This window comes from Crocuta crocuta, unplaced genomic scaffold (assembly GCF_008692635.1).
Source record: "Crocuta crocuta isolate KB4526 unplaced genomic scaffold, BGI_CrCroc_1.0 scaffold289, whole genome shotgun sequence".
Taxonomy (NCBI): Eukaryota; Metazoa; Chordata; class Mammalia; order Carnivora; family Hyaenidae; genus Crocuta; species Crocuta crocuta.
Window position 1 is genome coordinate 123,111 of NW_027533264.1, and position 15,414 is coordinate 138,524.

Sequence of the window (15,414 nt, forward strand, 5' to 3'; positions counted from 1 at the left end):
AGAAAAGAAGCGAAGCGGAGGATCCGAAGGCTCCACAGCGGGGTTCCGCGGTGTCCCTAGGCATGAGGCTCGGCGAGCTCCTCGGGCTGGCCGGGCTGGCGCCTGCACACGTCCCTGCATCTGCGTGTACGTGGGAGTGTGAACATGCCTGTGTGTGCGCCCTGCGGGGAGGCGAGCGGACTTGTGCCCAGAGGAACAGTAATAACTAGCATTTATGAAGCACTCCGCTTCCACGTGCTCATTTCATTCCCATAACCTGGCGAAGTGATTCTATTGTTTCCATTTTACAGAGATCGAGAATGAAAACTCAGTGAGGGTGGTGACTTGGCTGCGGTCACTCAGAGCAGCCGGGGTTTACAGCCCCCAACTCCCCATATTCTCCTGTACAGCCCTTTGAGGCCACAGCTAAATGAATTAAAGCTTTGTGGTAACAACTGATACACAGTAGGCCCTCAACAAATGTAAGTTAGCACGGAATCCAGGCTTTTCCTCAAGGGTCTGCTCTGCTGAGCTGTTCTGTGACCCACTTTCTGTTGATTGCAGCAGAAACCAGAGGCCCCCCGCGTGGACTTCAGAGATTGCAGTTCCCTTAGAGCCACTTTTCCCCTTATCCTGAGAGCAAACCTAGAGTGTTAGGGAGAAAAGCCTCAAGACATCTGATGACCAGGGCGCCTGGGTGGCTTAGTCGGTTAAGCGTCCGACTTTCGCTTAGGTCATGATCTCACGGTTCGTGGGTTCGAGCCCCGCGTCGGGCTCTGTGCTGACTGCCAGCTCAGAGTCTGGAGCCTATTTCAGAGTCTATATCTCCCTCTCTCTCTGACCCTCCCCTGCTCACGCTGTCTCTCTCTCTCTCCTAGAAATAAATAAAAATATTTAAAAAAAAAAAAAGACATCTGAAGACCTGGAGGTAGGACTGGTTTCAGTCTAGCCAAAAAGCTGGTCATAGCCTCTGTTCCCTCATTCACCAATTCATTCAATAAACATTTATTGTGCCAGACACAATACTGTGTGCCAGGCAGCTATGACCGAGACACACCTGATAAGAGCTGGGCTGTTTAGGCTATAGCCCTGGAGGCACACAGGACTTGAAGTCACCCAGGCCTTCTTTCTGAGAAAAATCTCTGGGTCTTCAGAGCATACATTCCTTTAAGGAGGCTCAATCGGTTTAGCATCTGACATTGTCTCAGGTCATGATCTCAGGGTTTGGGAGTTCAGAGCCAGGCATCGAGCTCTGTGCTGACAGCTCAGAGCCTGGAGCCTGTTTTGGATTCTGTGTCTCCTTCTCTCTCTCTGTCCCTACCCCCTTCACTCTCTCTCTCTCTCAAAAATAAACATAAACATTAAAAAAAAAAAAAGAAAGAAAGAGGAGTGCCTGATTTTGTGTATTTGTGATATATACAAGAGACTAGTTGAACCTCAGGCCAGTTGGGACTGTTTTCAAAATTCATCTAACCTGGGGTTCCTGGCTGGCGAGCATGGGGCTCTAGATCCCTAGGTTGTGAGTTCAAGCCCCATGTTGGCGGTAGAGTATATTTAAAACAAACCAAAAAATTCATTTAATTTAACACCCGTACTTTACAGGTGAGGCAATGGTGTTTCAGAGAAGGGAGTGTTAGGGGCGCCTGGGTGGCTCAGTTGGTTGAGCGTCCATCTTCGGCTCAGCTCATGATCTCGCAGTCCGTGGGTTTGAGCCCTGCATCGGGCTCTGTGCTGACTGCTTAGAGCCTGGAGCCTGTTTCAGATTCTGTGTTCCCCTCTCTTTCTGCCCCTCCCCAGCTCGTGCTCTGTCTCAAAAATAATAAATAAACGTTAAAAAGAAAGTTAGAAAAAAAAGAGAGAAGGGAGTGAGGGAGTGATACCTGTACGCTCTTTCAGCTGTTTGAGGTTAGACCTCGGGCTAGAACCCAAACCTCTAGCACTTAGGGCTATTTATTTAATTTAGTGTTCATTCCAGGAGATGATTGTGGGCAAATGTAAATAAACCTCTCTGTTTTCTCCAAGTAACTATTCTTTAAAGCTCACGTCTGTTGCGTCTGTTGCCCGTCTCCTCCAGGAAGCCTTACTGAGTCTTAAGGACCCCACAACATTCCTGCCTACATTTCTGTTGTAGATGCCTTTCATTCTGCCTCGTTGACGTACTCATCCCTGTGTACGGAGAGCTCTCCGGGTCCGAGGAGATCTCATTTGCCTCTTAAAATCTTCCCCCAGCCAGCTTCATGCTTGTGAGAGTCCCGTGAACTACTGGTTCAGGGAATAGGTGTAATCAAGACCAAACTAATCGAGCTTGGCAGGAACCCTGCCCAAAGAAGGAGAGACAAGCCCAAGCAAATCCCAGCTTTGGGCTGGATGGAACCAGCTTAGGGAGGACTTTGTGTCTCAGGGCCAAAAGCAGTGGGGGAGGAGGACAGAGGATTCTTCCTGGAAGGCAGCTCTGATGGAGTCTCTATGATGATGTAGAAGATTCCTGTGGGTCCCAGAGCTGGCACTCCAGGCAGGGGCTCTCTTAGGGGGGGCCTCTCTGGTTCTGAGCTCTTGCATTTCTCTGGAGGGCCCCAGGCTTTCTGGAGAGTGAGTGTGCTCTTTCTGTTCCCCATCCTGGGTCCCGGCTGAGAGCTTCCCCCACCCCCCCCTCCCGGCTCGGGCTTAGCAGGCTGACTGAATGAGAGGAAATACCAGTGCTATTGGCACTGCCGCCGGCACCTGGCCTCTGTTTCAACACCCAGGCTCGGAGCAGTGACAACTCCAAGGGGAGCATTTGAGCCTCTTCCAGCGCTTGAGATAGTTCGGAAAAGGAAGGAATGGAGGGGCTGTTGGGAATCACATCACCATAAGCAATGTTTCCTGGGCATGTCCAGTGCTTGACCTGCATTAACTCATACAACCTTCACAGTGACCCTGTGAGGTGCCTTCTCCCCTTTACAAATGGGGAAGTTGAGGCCTTGCAAACACACGCCTATACCACGGGTCTGCTCTACAGACCAAGGACACTGAAAACAGACTCTTTGTCACAGAGACTCCACTTTGAGGGAACACTCAACAGGCTAGTGGGGGGGACTCTCCGGAGCCAGGACACAGACACGTGGGCACACCCGGATGAAGGATGTTCACAGTCCTCTCTTGGGGAGACAAAGCACCACATGTTCCCTGGAACGTCCCCAACACACCTTGGGAGGGGGTTGCCCGGGTAAATCTTCTTTCTAGTATTTTGGGGCTAGAGTGTGACCTGTTTCCCAGGAGTGTAAGTTATAAAAGGTCAGTGTGGGTTTTTTAGATATGCGGATGTTCATGTACACGCAGCCCGGGGCTTGTTCCGAGAGCTGGGCTGAACCCTGAAATGAGAAGAAAGAGGCACCTGGATCAAAACGGTGAGGCCCCGGAGCCATCCGAGAAGCCTGCTCTCCCAAGTGGTGTTCAGAGGGGGTCGTGGCGGGGTTCTGGGTGACTTGTCCAGCCTGTGAGGGGTGGGCACAAATGTCGTCAAAGGCCTGGCTTCCTCAGTGTCTGGACGAGCTCAGAGTCCCACGGGCATAAAGAGTGGGACTCAGAAGGTAACCCAGGGAGACAGCTCTGTAAGTCCAGATGGATGAGATAAACAGGGTCAAGGGTGTCCTATGTCCCTTTAGTGTCTCCCAGACTAGAGCCGTCGCCAGGGGGAATGAACCAGAGAACAGGGTCAGGCGGTAGGGGTGGGGAATCATGGGGTCTTCCCCAGGGGCTGGTGGGTCATGACCACCAAAAACAAAGAACCACTCATGGGCATCCTTTTGTCTTTGACTCATATTTGTCCTGCGCTCGTATGGATCTCTCCAAAGCTCAGGGGTTCTACAGCCAGGATCTGGGGACATGCCACCCACTGAGGCTGACTGCCTGCATGGCTGTGTGTATACATGTGTGCACTTTGCTGAGAGGGACCATGGCTTTCAGCAGAGTCATCACAGAGCAGATCTGTGATTCCCCTACCTCCTCCACCTCCAAGTTAAGAACCACTATGCTGGGGCACCTGGGTAGCTCAGTCGATTCAGTATCTCACTTCGGCTCAGGTCATAATCTAATGGTTCGTTGAGTTCGAGCCCGGGTCAGACTCTCTGATCTCAGCGCAGAGTCCACTTCAATGTCCCCCTCTCTCTCTGCCCTCTCTCTGCCCTGCTCCGACAAGCTTACACACACACACACACACACACACACACACACTCTCTCTCTCTCTCTCTCTCAAAAATAAATATTAAAAAAAAGAACCATTGTGTTAATGTCTTTCATCATAGATGTCTTTACAAATATCTTGTCAATATATATTACCTTAAAAATGGTTGAGTGGCACCTGGAGGCTCAACTGGTTAAGCGTCTGACTCTGACTCAGGTCATGATCTCCAGGTTCACGGGTTTGAGCTCTGAGTCGGGTTGAGAGCCTAGAGCCTGTTTCGGACTCTGTGTCTCCCTCTCTCTGCCCCTCCCCCACTTGCTCTCTGTCTCTCTCAAAAATGAACAAACATGAAACAAACTTTTTTTCAAAAATTTGAATGTTTATTTATTTTTGAAGGTGTGTGTGTGAGAGAGACAGAGAGTGAGTGGGGAAGGAGCGGAGAGAGAGAAGGAGACACAAGATCCGAAGTAGGCTCCAGGCTCTGAGCTCTCAGCACAGAGCCTGATGCGGTTTCAAATTCACTAACCATGAGATCGTGACCTGAGCTGAAGTCGGACGCTTCACAGACTGAGCCGTCCAGGCAACTCGAAAAAAACTTTTTAAAAATGGTCGGAAAGGCACCTGCTTTGGAGCATATATGGGGGGTGGGAGTTGCAACCACTTCCCTTGTTCATCTCTACCTTCCACTTGGCCTGAGACTTTTCTTGACACCCCATGGAAAAGGGAGCCCCCTTTCTAGTCAGATAGCAGGGAGCATAAGAGGCTAAAGAGGAAGGTACTGGTAAAGCTGATGTCTTGCTCAATTCCAGAGGGTGCCCTGGTAGAGGAGAGCTATTTTAGGAGAAAAGTCTTAAAGATGAGGTCTTGGAGACCAGGCCTCTCTTTCTCTTGGGTATTGTAGGGGAGGTTATACTCAAGAACCTTGGGAGAAGTAGAAGGCGATGGGGTGTCTGGCGAGGGGCAGGGGGCTCAGTCGGTTAAGCATCTGACTTTGGCTCAGGTCATGATCTCACTGTCCGTCGGTTCGAACCCTGCATCGGGCTCTGTGCTGACAGCTCAGAGCCTGGAGCCTGCTTCATTCATATTCTGTGTCTCTCTTTTTCTCTGTACCTCCCCTGCTCACGTGCTCTCTCTCTCTCTCTCTCAAAAATAAATAAAGATTAAGAAAAAAAAAATAGAAGGTGATCCTGAAGTCAGGAATCTGAGATGGGAGGTTCCAGGTCTCCAAAGACTCTCATCTGAGTGTGGCAGCTGTGATAGTCTCAGGAGTAGAGGGATGGACACAGTCACCTCCTTGGGGCCAAGCTAATCCCTGGGAGGGACTGATTTTAGGATTCCTCCTTGGAAGCCATCTTTTGGGGCGGCGGTATAAGAACTTGTTAAAAGCCCAGTGAATAGCATTTAAATATATTTTAAAGTAAGCTCTATGTTCTACACTCAATGTGAGGCTCAAGCTCATGACCTTGAGATCAAGAGTCACGTGCTCTACCGACTGAGCCACTCAGGCACCCCGTGGCGTTTCAATATTTTATTATTTTAAAAACTTTTTAATAATAATGTTTAATTATTATTTATTTGTGAGAGAGTGAGAGAGCACGCACAGACGCACAGACGAGTAGGGGAAGAAGGGACAGAGTGAAAGACAAAGGATCTGAAGCAGGCTCGCACTGACCACAGAGAGCCCCATGCAGGGCTTGAATTCACAAGATCATGACCCAAGCCAAAGCGGGGCGCTTAACTGACTGAGCCATCCCTGCGCCCCTGGCATTTCAATATTTTTAAACAAGGCTGAATATACGTGTCCTCCTTTCATCTGGAATATTGTCCCAAGAAGAAAGCTTGAGCCTAATACTGGGAAGAGTCTGGGAGGCCAAAGAGAGATCAAGAGTGCCCTGAGGAGAGTAATGTTTATTTTTAGAAAGTGCTGGTGACTTCAGCTTTTCCTATTTGCTCCTTGCAGCCGCTTGGGACTCCCCCACACCCCCCTGCATGCAAAACCTTCCCTGTCCTGTTCTGTCTCATCCCCTATTAATTTAGCTTTCAACCCTCTACTTACAGACCAAGTGGCCCAGCTCCAGTTCAGGCCCTGTCTGAGAGCTTCAGGATAGAAGATTCTTTTTTTTTTCTTTTGAGTTTTACCGCCCTTTTTGTCAAAGAGAGACAAACAGACAAATGTCAGCAGCCTGAAGGATTAGAATGGAAATGGTGCCAGTTGGGCAGAGTCCAGAATGCTCCCCTTTTTAATTACGTGCAGACTTGAATTATGAATGGTCCCAGCTCCTGCTGGGCGGGGCTCTACCAAGGGAAGGCAGTTTCTCCTTTGAAAGATTAAATGTCGTTTATTTCACTTAGTCTCTCTGAGAGTGTCTATATTTGCTCTTTGTCATCACGAATAACGGGCAACCAAGGGGACGCCCCAGATCGTAAAGGCTGTGGCAAGAAGCCTGGGTCTCCGACTCATTTTGGACTGCTTTGGGGGGTCAGAGTGGCGGGGATTCCCAGCTTTATTGCCGAGTGTTTTTGTTTTCCGAAACAGAAACGCTTCTGTCGCTCCCAGCCCCCAGCCGCCNAGGCATCCTAGGGCTTCGCTGTGACTCAGGGAACCCCTGCTGTAGATTTACTTTTCCTGTCGATCCTTGTCTGTCCTGCCTGCCAGTGACCGCAGCCCAGATTTATCTGGCAGTTTACAACCACAGTTTGTTAATTTACGGTCTGGGACCATGGAGCCCGGAGCCCAGAGCCCAGGAAATGGCCCTCCCTCTGGGTGAAGCTCGGCTTTCTTCTCTCTCGGTGGGGACAAAGTGCCTGGGTGAGGAAAGTATGTGGCGGAGAGGAAGGATGATAGGGGGTCGCCTGCTGAGAGGACATAATACCTAATCCGGGGGTGGGTGGGTGGTGGGGGGACCAGGCATTCGGAATCCCAATTTGAATTTCCAAAATACGGTGTTTGCACACACGCTTTACACTTTATTGTTCCCCTAAGCCTTCTCAGATACGTTATCATACCTTTGCCCAGCAATTGGCATTTTTAGTTCCTTTTTAGAGTTGAGCACTTTAAAGTTCAGAGAGCAATTCGCTTTTGTCATCAGGGGTGGGGACCAAACTCCCAGCTCCCGATTTCCATCCAAGCTCCACCCAGTTCCAGGGGCAGCTACCGCGTCTGAGAGGAGAGAGGACCGGAGACAAAAGCAAGTTGTTCTTGGCCGCAGATCCCTAGTTCTCCACACCCTGACCCCGGCTGACCCTCCCCTCCCTGACATTTCCTTTTTATGTTCTCCCCTCCCCTCCCACAAGTCCCACGTTCCTGGTAAGAAATACCTGTTAGGGTCTTGTTAATTGTGGATCTTCTTAGGGGGTGGTTTGGCATTTTCTTAAATTGCGCATCAGACATGAATGTCTCCCACAAAGGGAAAACTGATGGGGGGGGGTAGCATTTTGCTCCCTAGAAATTGAGAATGTAAAGTATATTTAATTAAAATGATAAATCTGATTTTCAGTTTTGTTTTTACTACTGCTTAAAACTAATCTATTTTATGCATGTTTGCAGAGGTTGCAGCCATCAAATCAGAGAATATTAGAGCTGTGAGGCACCTGGAGATCTTTCTGGGCCAAACCCTTCATTTTATAGACAAAGAAACCGAGTCCCAGATTGGCGAAGGGTCCCCTGAAGTTCCAGTGATGTGCGAGGGGCTGGTTCTCCGTGGCTCCACCTCCTTCTTCTGTTTCCATTTATTGGTATATCTCAAAGGCTGGAATCACTGGCTGGGCTCCTCTCTCTTTAAATCCCCCCTCCCCCCCCTTGCAAACTCCTGCTGGGAGGGGCTTGGCCTCTGGAGCCCTTCTCCTGCCTCCCCAGTTGGTACCCAGTCTCTTCTCTGCCCACTTCCCTCCCTCTCGCTCTCCTGACTACCTCATTCTGCACGAATCTCATTTGGTGAGGTTTTAAGCTGTATTTGGTTCTGTGGGTTTTTTCCATCTGCATTACTACAAGGCAGTGACCAGACCCTGGTTTGTTTTTTTGGTTTTTTTTTTCCTGCTTGTTTGTTTGTTTTTTGTGTTTGGTTTTTTTTTTTTTTTTTTTTGGTCCCAGGTACATCTTCAGAGTTGAAAACAGAAGCTATTGAATTCTGTTGTTTTCGCCTAAAATGAGGTAGTAAACATTGTGAAGTGTTTATTTATTTCTTTGAATGGGAAAGGCACCGATATGGTACAAAATCCCAAAGACATAATATTCCCTGGTGGGATTAAAAATTTTTTTCTTAATGTTTTTATTTATTTTTGAGAGAGACAGAGACAGAGACAGAGCACAAGTGGGGAAGGGAAAGAGAGAGAGGGAGACACCGAATCCGAAGCAGGCTCCAGGCTCTGAGCTGTCAGCACAGAGCCTGATGCGGGGCTCGAACCGTGCACTGTGAGATCATGACCTGAGCCGAAGTTGTGGGACGCTTAACTGCTTAACTGACTGAGCCGCTCAGGCACCCCTCCCTGGTGAGATTTTATTATCTCTGTCCTGGCAACCCGTTTTGCCTTCCTAGAGGCAACCAACATGTACATTTTCTTGTGTGTTCTTGGTGACCCGGACCATGCAGATAAAGATACACAGCAAATACAGACCTCACACACATACATTAGTCTCCTCTCCTTTGTTTACACAAATGGTGTGGAATTGTGAGCACGGAGGCCTGAGTGTGTCACCAGCCAAAGAAACTTCATCCCCACAGAGCCTGGCACAGCCAGAGAAACAGTAGTATGTATGGATCAGGACCAGAACTTCTGGAGGTCGCTCTGTGCATTAAGATACAATGGTTACGCCCTTGTCCCACCTGCCACACAATTAAAAACACAAACAACGTAACCATAGAATACTTTAGAGGAAGTCCAGACAAGATTTGATTTTTAAAAAAGCATTTAAAAGAAAAAAAAATACCAAAAGCATTTAAAAGAAATACCAATACCAAAACATTTAAAAGAAAAAAAATGAGGGTCGCCTGGGTGACTCAGTCAGTTAAATGTCCTACTTCAGCCCAGGTCATGATCTCACAGTTTGTGAGTTCGAGCCCTGCATCAGGCTCTGTGCTGACAGCTCAGAGCCTGGAGCCTGTGTTGAATTCTGTGTCTCCTTCTCTCTCTGCCCCTTCCCTGCTCGCACTCTCTCAGAAATAAATAAGCATTAAAAAGAAAAAAGAAAAGAAAAAAATGTGGCCTGTTTTGCTGGAGCCCTAGGCACAATCATGGACTGACTCTAGGGTTACCAGCATGGGCTGGGAGATAAGCCGGGGTCCAAAACCTGGTTGTGCCTCTGGTTGGCTTCGTGATCTGGGTGAGTCAAGGAATCACTTTGAACCTTAGTATCCTCATCTGTACAATGGGGATAATAAGATCTCCCGTGGCTCTTGATTTCAATGACCTTATATGAGTGAGAGGCCTAGAGATAATGTGTAGTAAATGCCAAGTTCACAGGACAAGTCATTTCCAGTCTCTCTTTGTATGTCTGTGCATATACGTGCATGTGCGTGTGCACATGGGGCCATTCCCTTTTCTTACACCCTCACTTCACTGCCTCCTCCACTTCAGGCTCTCAGTGTATGGGCTGATGTTGGATAGGCAGCATGTCTTGTGGGCTAGCTTCAGGGTCAAGGGCACTGGTGGTGGGTAGTGAGCGGGGCAGAGTCCCAGTCACCTGAGAACTCCTCTGAGGAGGTCAGTCATCCCTTTCCCCTGGAGGCCAGGGTAAGAAGGAGAAAACCACTGGTGTGGGGGTGTGGGGGTGTGGGGGTGTGGNTTCAGTCTGTCCCGACTATTCCTCCCATTTCTTCTGCATCCTGCTCCCTTGGGCGTGGGTCGGTAGCTCTTGGCCATGGCTCTGATTTGCCCAGCTTCACAGGGATGACCCGTCTCATTCACTGGGTAGTGGTGACCAGGCTCATCTGGATTCTAAGGGAGTTGGCTTTGAGGCCCCCAGAGCCCAGTCTGCTCTGGCTGTCGGGGTATGTAAGGGACTTCACCTTTTTTGGGTAGAGAGGTAAAGGGTTAAGAGGCAGGATGATGGCTGTTAGAGAAGGGAGGAGTGTGTGTGTGTGTGTGTGTGTGTGTGTGTGTGGTGTACACACACAGGCAATAGTAGTTGCTGCTCCCTTTTCATTTTCAAGAAGTCGGAAGGCTGCAGTAATTCTTCCAGAATGAGGGTCCCTTCTAAGGGCCTCTTAGCTTGTGCCCAAGACCGCCAGCACTTTCCCTGGGAAAGCACTTTCTGGAGCCTGGGGAGCTGGAGACAACACAGAGAACAACACAATCTGGTTGGTCCAGTTTCCATCAAATCTTTGTCATCCCCTCTCCCGACCCACCCTCGCTTCAATCTCGGCAAACACTAAAACATACTTTGTGCAAAAAACATGTTCTTGGAGGGGTGCTGGGTGGCTTAGTTGGTTAAGTGCTTGACTCTTGGTCTCAGCTCAGGTCACGATCCCATGGTTTGTCGGATCAAGCCCTGTGTCGGGCTCTGCGCCGACAGTGTGGAGCCTGCTTGGGACTCTCTCTCTCTCTCTGCCCCTCCCCTGTGTGAGCTCTCTCTCTTTCCTTCTCGAAATCAATCAATAAATAACTTAAAAAAAAAAAGAGAGAGAGAGAGATTCCTCTCTCTGGGAGCAAGAATGATTATAAAATAAAAAAAAAAAACAAGCAGACGAAAAACACATGTGTTTTCAGATCCAGAGGCTCAGAAACGAGTCAGGTCCCTACCTCTGCCCCAAGTAGCCCACCCTCAGGTGGTGGCATTATGGGTGTGAGGTGCTGGGAGTGGCTACACATTCTCAGTGTTTTTGTGCAAAAGCCAGAGGGCGCCCTTCGTGTAGAGGTGACCACTTCAGTGCTGGAGTTCCTGTTCTCTCAAGTTCATCTCCAGTGTCATTTCCTCCATGAAGTCTTTCCTGGTACATTTCTTCTCCCAGGGAGCTGGTTATTCTCCTTCAACTTTGCTAAGCACATTGCCAGAACTTGCTTATTCACTGGACAAGGTAAGTTCTCGCTCATGACCCTGATCTTTATCCACCTTGTATGAGACTCCTCTTTGGACTGGTCTTAGACACCCCCATTGGATTAGAAGTTCCTTAAGGGCGGGCTGGGTGCCCCACTCCTTTTCTGTACCCCTTTCTGGTGCCCAGTCCAGTCCCTGGAATAGTCAGGGCTTTGCAAAGGACCTGCTGAAGCTGCTTTGTGCAGCCCTTGGAACGGAGTTTGTGGCCAGGGAATGATTGCTGGAGAGATGTGGAAAGACCTGAGTCTCTGAGGCAAGGCTTGGGAAACTGTGGCCTGTGGGCCAGATGGGGCCCAGTGCCTGTTTTTGTATGACCTGCAAGCTACAAAAGGGTCTCACCTTTTTCCTTTTGTTTCTTTTTTAAAAAATATTTTATTAAATTTTTTTTTAATATTTAATTTTGAGAGAGACAGAGATAGAGCATGAGTAGAGGAGGAGCAGAGAGGGAGGGAGACACAGAATCCGAAGCAGGCTCCAGGCTCTGAGCTGTCAGCACAGAACCCCAACGTGGGGCTCAAACTCCTGAGCCGTGAGAGCATGACCTGAGCTGAAACTGGACGCTTAACTAACTGAGCCACCCAGGCTCCCCTATTTTAATTTTTTAAAAGTTTACATACTTATTTTGAGACAGACCGAGACAGCGAGCTGGGGAGGGTCAGAGAGAGGGAGAGATAGAATCCTAAGCAGGCTCCATACTTTCAGTGCAGAGCCTCATCTGGGACTTGAACTCATGAACCATGAGATCATGACCTGAGCCAAAACCAAGAGTCAGACGCTTAACCGACTAAGCCACCCAGGTGCCCCCTCACATTTTTGCAATGACCAGAAAGCAGCTAAAGAAAAATAACATTTAGGACGTGAAAAAGATAAGAAATTCAAATTTTAGTGACTCTAAGTAGTTTTATTGGGACACAGTCACAGTTACCGGTTTGCATGTTGTCTGGTTTGCTTTTGTGTTACAAGGGAGCAGTTGAGTGCTGCAGGGAAGATGGTGTGTCTGACTCTCAGAGCCTGTGTTATTTATTCTCTGTCCTTTGACAGAAAAAGTTTGCCGAGCCTTGGAGGACCTAGTTCACAGAAAGTAGGAGTCCATATTGAAGATTGGGCAGCCCAAGGGAGGGGGCCAAGGATCTCCGGGCAAGTCAAGGGCAGAGGCAGCCCATGATCCATCTTGCCTGCCCAGGAAGCCAAGAAGGTCCGTTGCAGGTGTATCTTCCCCAGGTCAGGAAAGCTGGGGGGTGGGGTGGAGAGTTAGGTGAAAAGGGCTTTAAGGTTTGCTTCTATGAGGCATGGCCATCTGGTTCCAGTTCCAAGCTTCTTCCCAGAGCCCTCTGCGGTATGGAGGAGTGGGGAACCTGCAAGAGGGGAAGAACGGGCTCCAAAGACACCATGCACTTGCTTTCCTGAAGCCTGACTTAAGGATGAGATGGAGAAACAAATCTGAGAATCCTCAGGGAAGAGCCCTGCCCGACACCGCACACCGGATCCTGAGTTCACAGGATGCAAAGTGACAGCTCAGCCACCGTGTCACTGGAGTCAGCTCCGGCTTGTCCTCTGCCACCTAGAAAGAAGGCGTTCAAACAGTATGCTTTGTGCTCCCCTCCTCATCCCTGCACCCTTGTGGGGGAGGCCAGGCAGCCAGAGGAAACTTGCCTTAAAGAACAGCCAATGAGGAAACAACCAGCAAAACTAAAAGGTAGCTGATGGAATGGGAGAAGATATTGGCAAATGACATATCAAATAAAGGGTCAGTATCCAAAATCTATAAAGAACTTATCAAGCTCAACACCCAAAAAAGAAATGGTCCAGTGAAGAAATGGGCAAAAGACAGGAATAGACACTTCTCCAAAGAAGACATCCAGATAGCCAAGTGACAAAAGAAAAAATGCTCACCATCACTCATCATCAGGGAAATACAAGTCAAAACCACAACGAGATACCACCTGACACCTATCAGAATGGCTAACATTAACAACTCAGGCAACAATAGATGTTGGCAAGGATGGGGAGAAAGGATGGGTATCTCTTTTGTGCTGCTGGTGGGAATACAAACTGGTGCAGCCGCTCTGGAAAACAGCATGGCGGTTCCTCAAAAAATTCACAGTAGAACTACCCTACGACCGAGCAATTGCACTATTAGGTTTTTATCCAAGGGGTACAGGTGTGCTGTTTCAAACATGCACCCCAATGTTTACAGCAGTGCTATCAACAATAGCCAAAGTATGGAAAGAGCCCAAATGTCTGTCGACAGATGAATGGATATAGATGTGGTATATATACACAATGGAGTATGGATCGGCAATCAAAAAGAATGAAATTTTGCCATTTGCAACTATGTGGATGGAACTAGAGGGTATTATGCTAAGCGAAATTAGTCAGAGAGAGACAAATATCATATGACTTCACTCATATGAGGACTTTAAGATACAAGACAGATGAACATAAGGGAAGGGAAGCAAAAAGAATTAAAAAAAAGTGAGGAGGACAAAACATAGAGATTCTTTTTTAAAAAATATTTTTAAAAATATTTTTATTTTTTCTAGGAGAGAGAGAGAGAGAGACAGCGTGAGCAGGGGAGGGTCAGAGAGANTGGATGTAAATTAAAAAAATTAATTAATAATAATAATAAAAAAAGAACAGCCAAGAGTCAGAGAGATGAGCAGAAGATGCCTGAGTGACACTTCCTGGGGACCAAGTGGGGAATGGTCACCGTGGGGGTCCACCCCAGGGGACCATCTTGAGCAACTTTGGCAGCAACTCTTGAAAGCTCACATGCATAGTGCCAGCCTTGTCCTTCCTCATTCGTTCCTTCGTTTGTTCATTCATTCATTCATTCATTCATTCATCATATATTCATGGAGTTCCTTCTGGGCGTTGAGTTTACCCTCTGGTAGGAAATAGTGACGTTGTCTGCTACGGGGAGAACGTTATAAGTAAAATAGAAACAGCTAACATTTATTGTGAGCTTTCTCGGTGCCAGACATTATTCTCAGCTGGTATAGAATATTTCAATCCTCTCAAAAACTCTGTGGAGGGAGAGGCGGGTCTGTCATTATCCCCTTAGTATAGGTGAGAACACACAGGTTCAGTGAGGCAGGGAACTTGCTGAGGTCACCCAGCTGGGAAGGAGCAGAGCCAGCCTATTAACCCAGGCTTGTCTGATTTCAGAAGCCAATAAATATTTGTGAATGAAGGAGTGAGTGGGTGCTGGGGGAAGGGGTTTGTCCATGGAGATGTAAAACAGGCCTCTACCTGTCAGAGGCTTCCTGTCTGGTTGGGGAGGTGGGCCAGGGATGGCAGCGCAATATTATAATAATAACATTTTTCATAACTCAGGTCTCAACTTTGAGGCACCAAGGTAACCCGGGCAATACAGCACCATGAGGGTGGGAAGCCACTTCAGGAGGGGGTGCCCCCAATTCTAGCCCGAACAGGTTCTGAGCCTTCTGTTCTGCTCCACAGCGGCTCTTCCCAGAGGTCCTCCACACTGGGCCCCTCACACCCATGTTTTGGGGTGTCGGGCTCTCATTTGGTCTTTGCTACTCTCTGCCAAGGAGGGAGAGTTTCGAGCCACACCCGTGTGTGTGTCTGTCTGTCCTCACACACACAAAGAGGACTTGAGACGCTGGGTCCCTCCTGCTTCCTCTCGAAGAGTTGCAAACCTACTTGCTCTGCCCAGACAGTGCTGGGGAAGTAAGTTGTGTCTTTTGTTTAAACCCGATTCCAGCAGCTGCATGTAAAAGGGAAATTGTAGCCCAGAGCCACACTGCGGGTGCCTTGACACAGAGGTCCCCCTGGCAGGAGGGTGTCTGCTCATGCCCTTGGGGGTCCCCACCTTTCCAAGGCCAAGGTAATGCTGGTGGCTCTGTATCCCACCCCTCTTCCCTGATCCCCTCAGGATCTCAAACTCTGGAGACCCCAGGCATTTAGCTCTGATCCTGCTTCACCCCGTCTCCCAGGGCAGGTGGTTGTTGCAGGGAAGGGGGCCCATCAGACTAACCCCTGTGTGGCTTCACGTTGCTGAGCCTCACCCATCTCCCTACAGTATCACACTGGAACCCCGGGATTCAGAGAGGTCAAGCGACATGCCCAAGGTCACACAGCCAGGAATGGTAGTGGAAGCCAGAACACCTCTGATTCTGTCTAGTGTCCTTTCCTGTGTGTGAATGGACTCAGCAGACTGAGAAAAGGAGATACGGAACTTGTCCCAGACACCCCCATCCTGAGGAGCGGGGCAAGG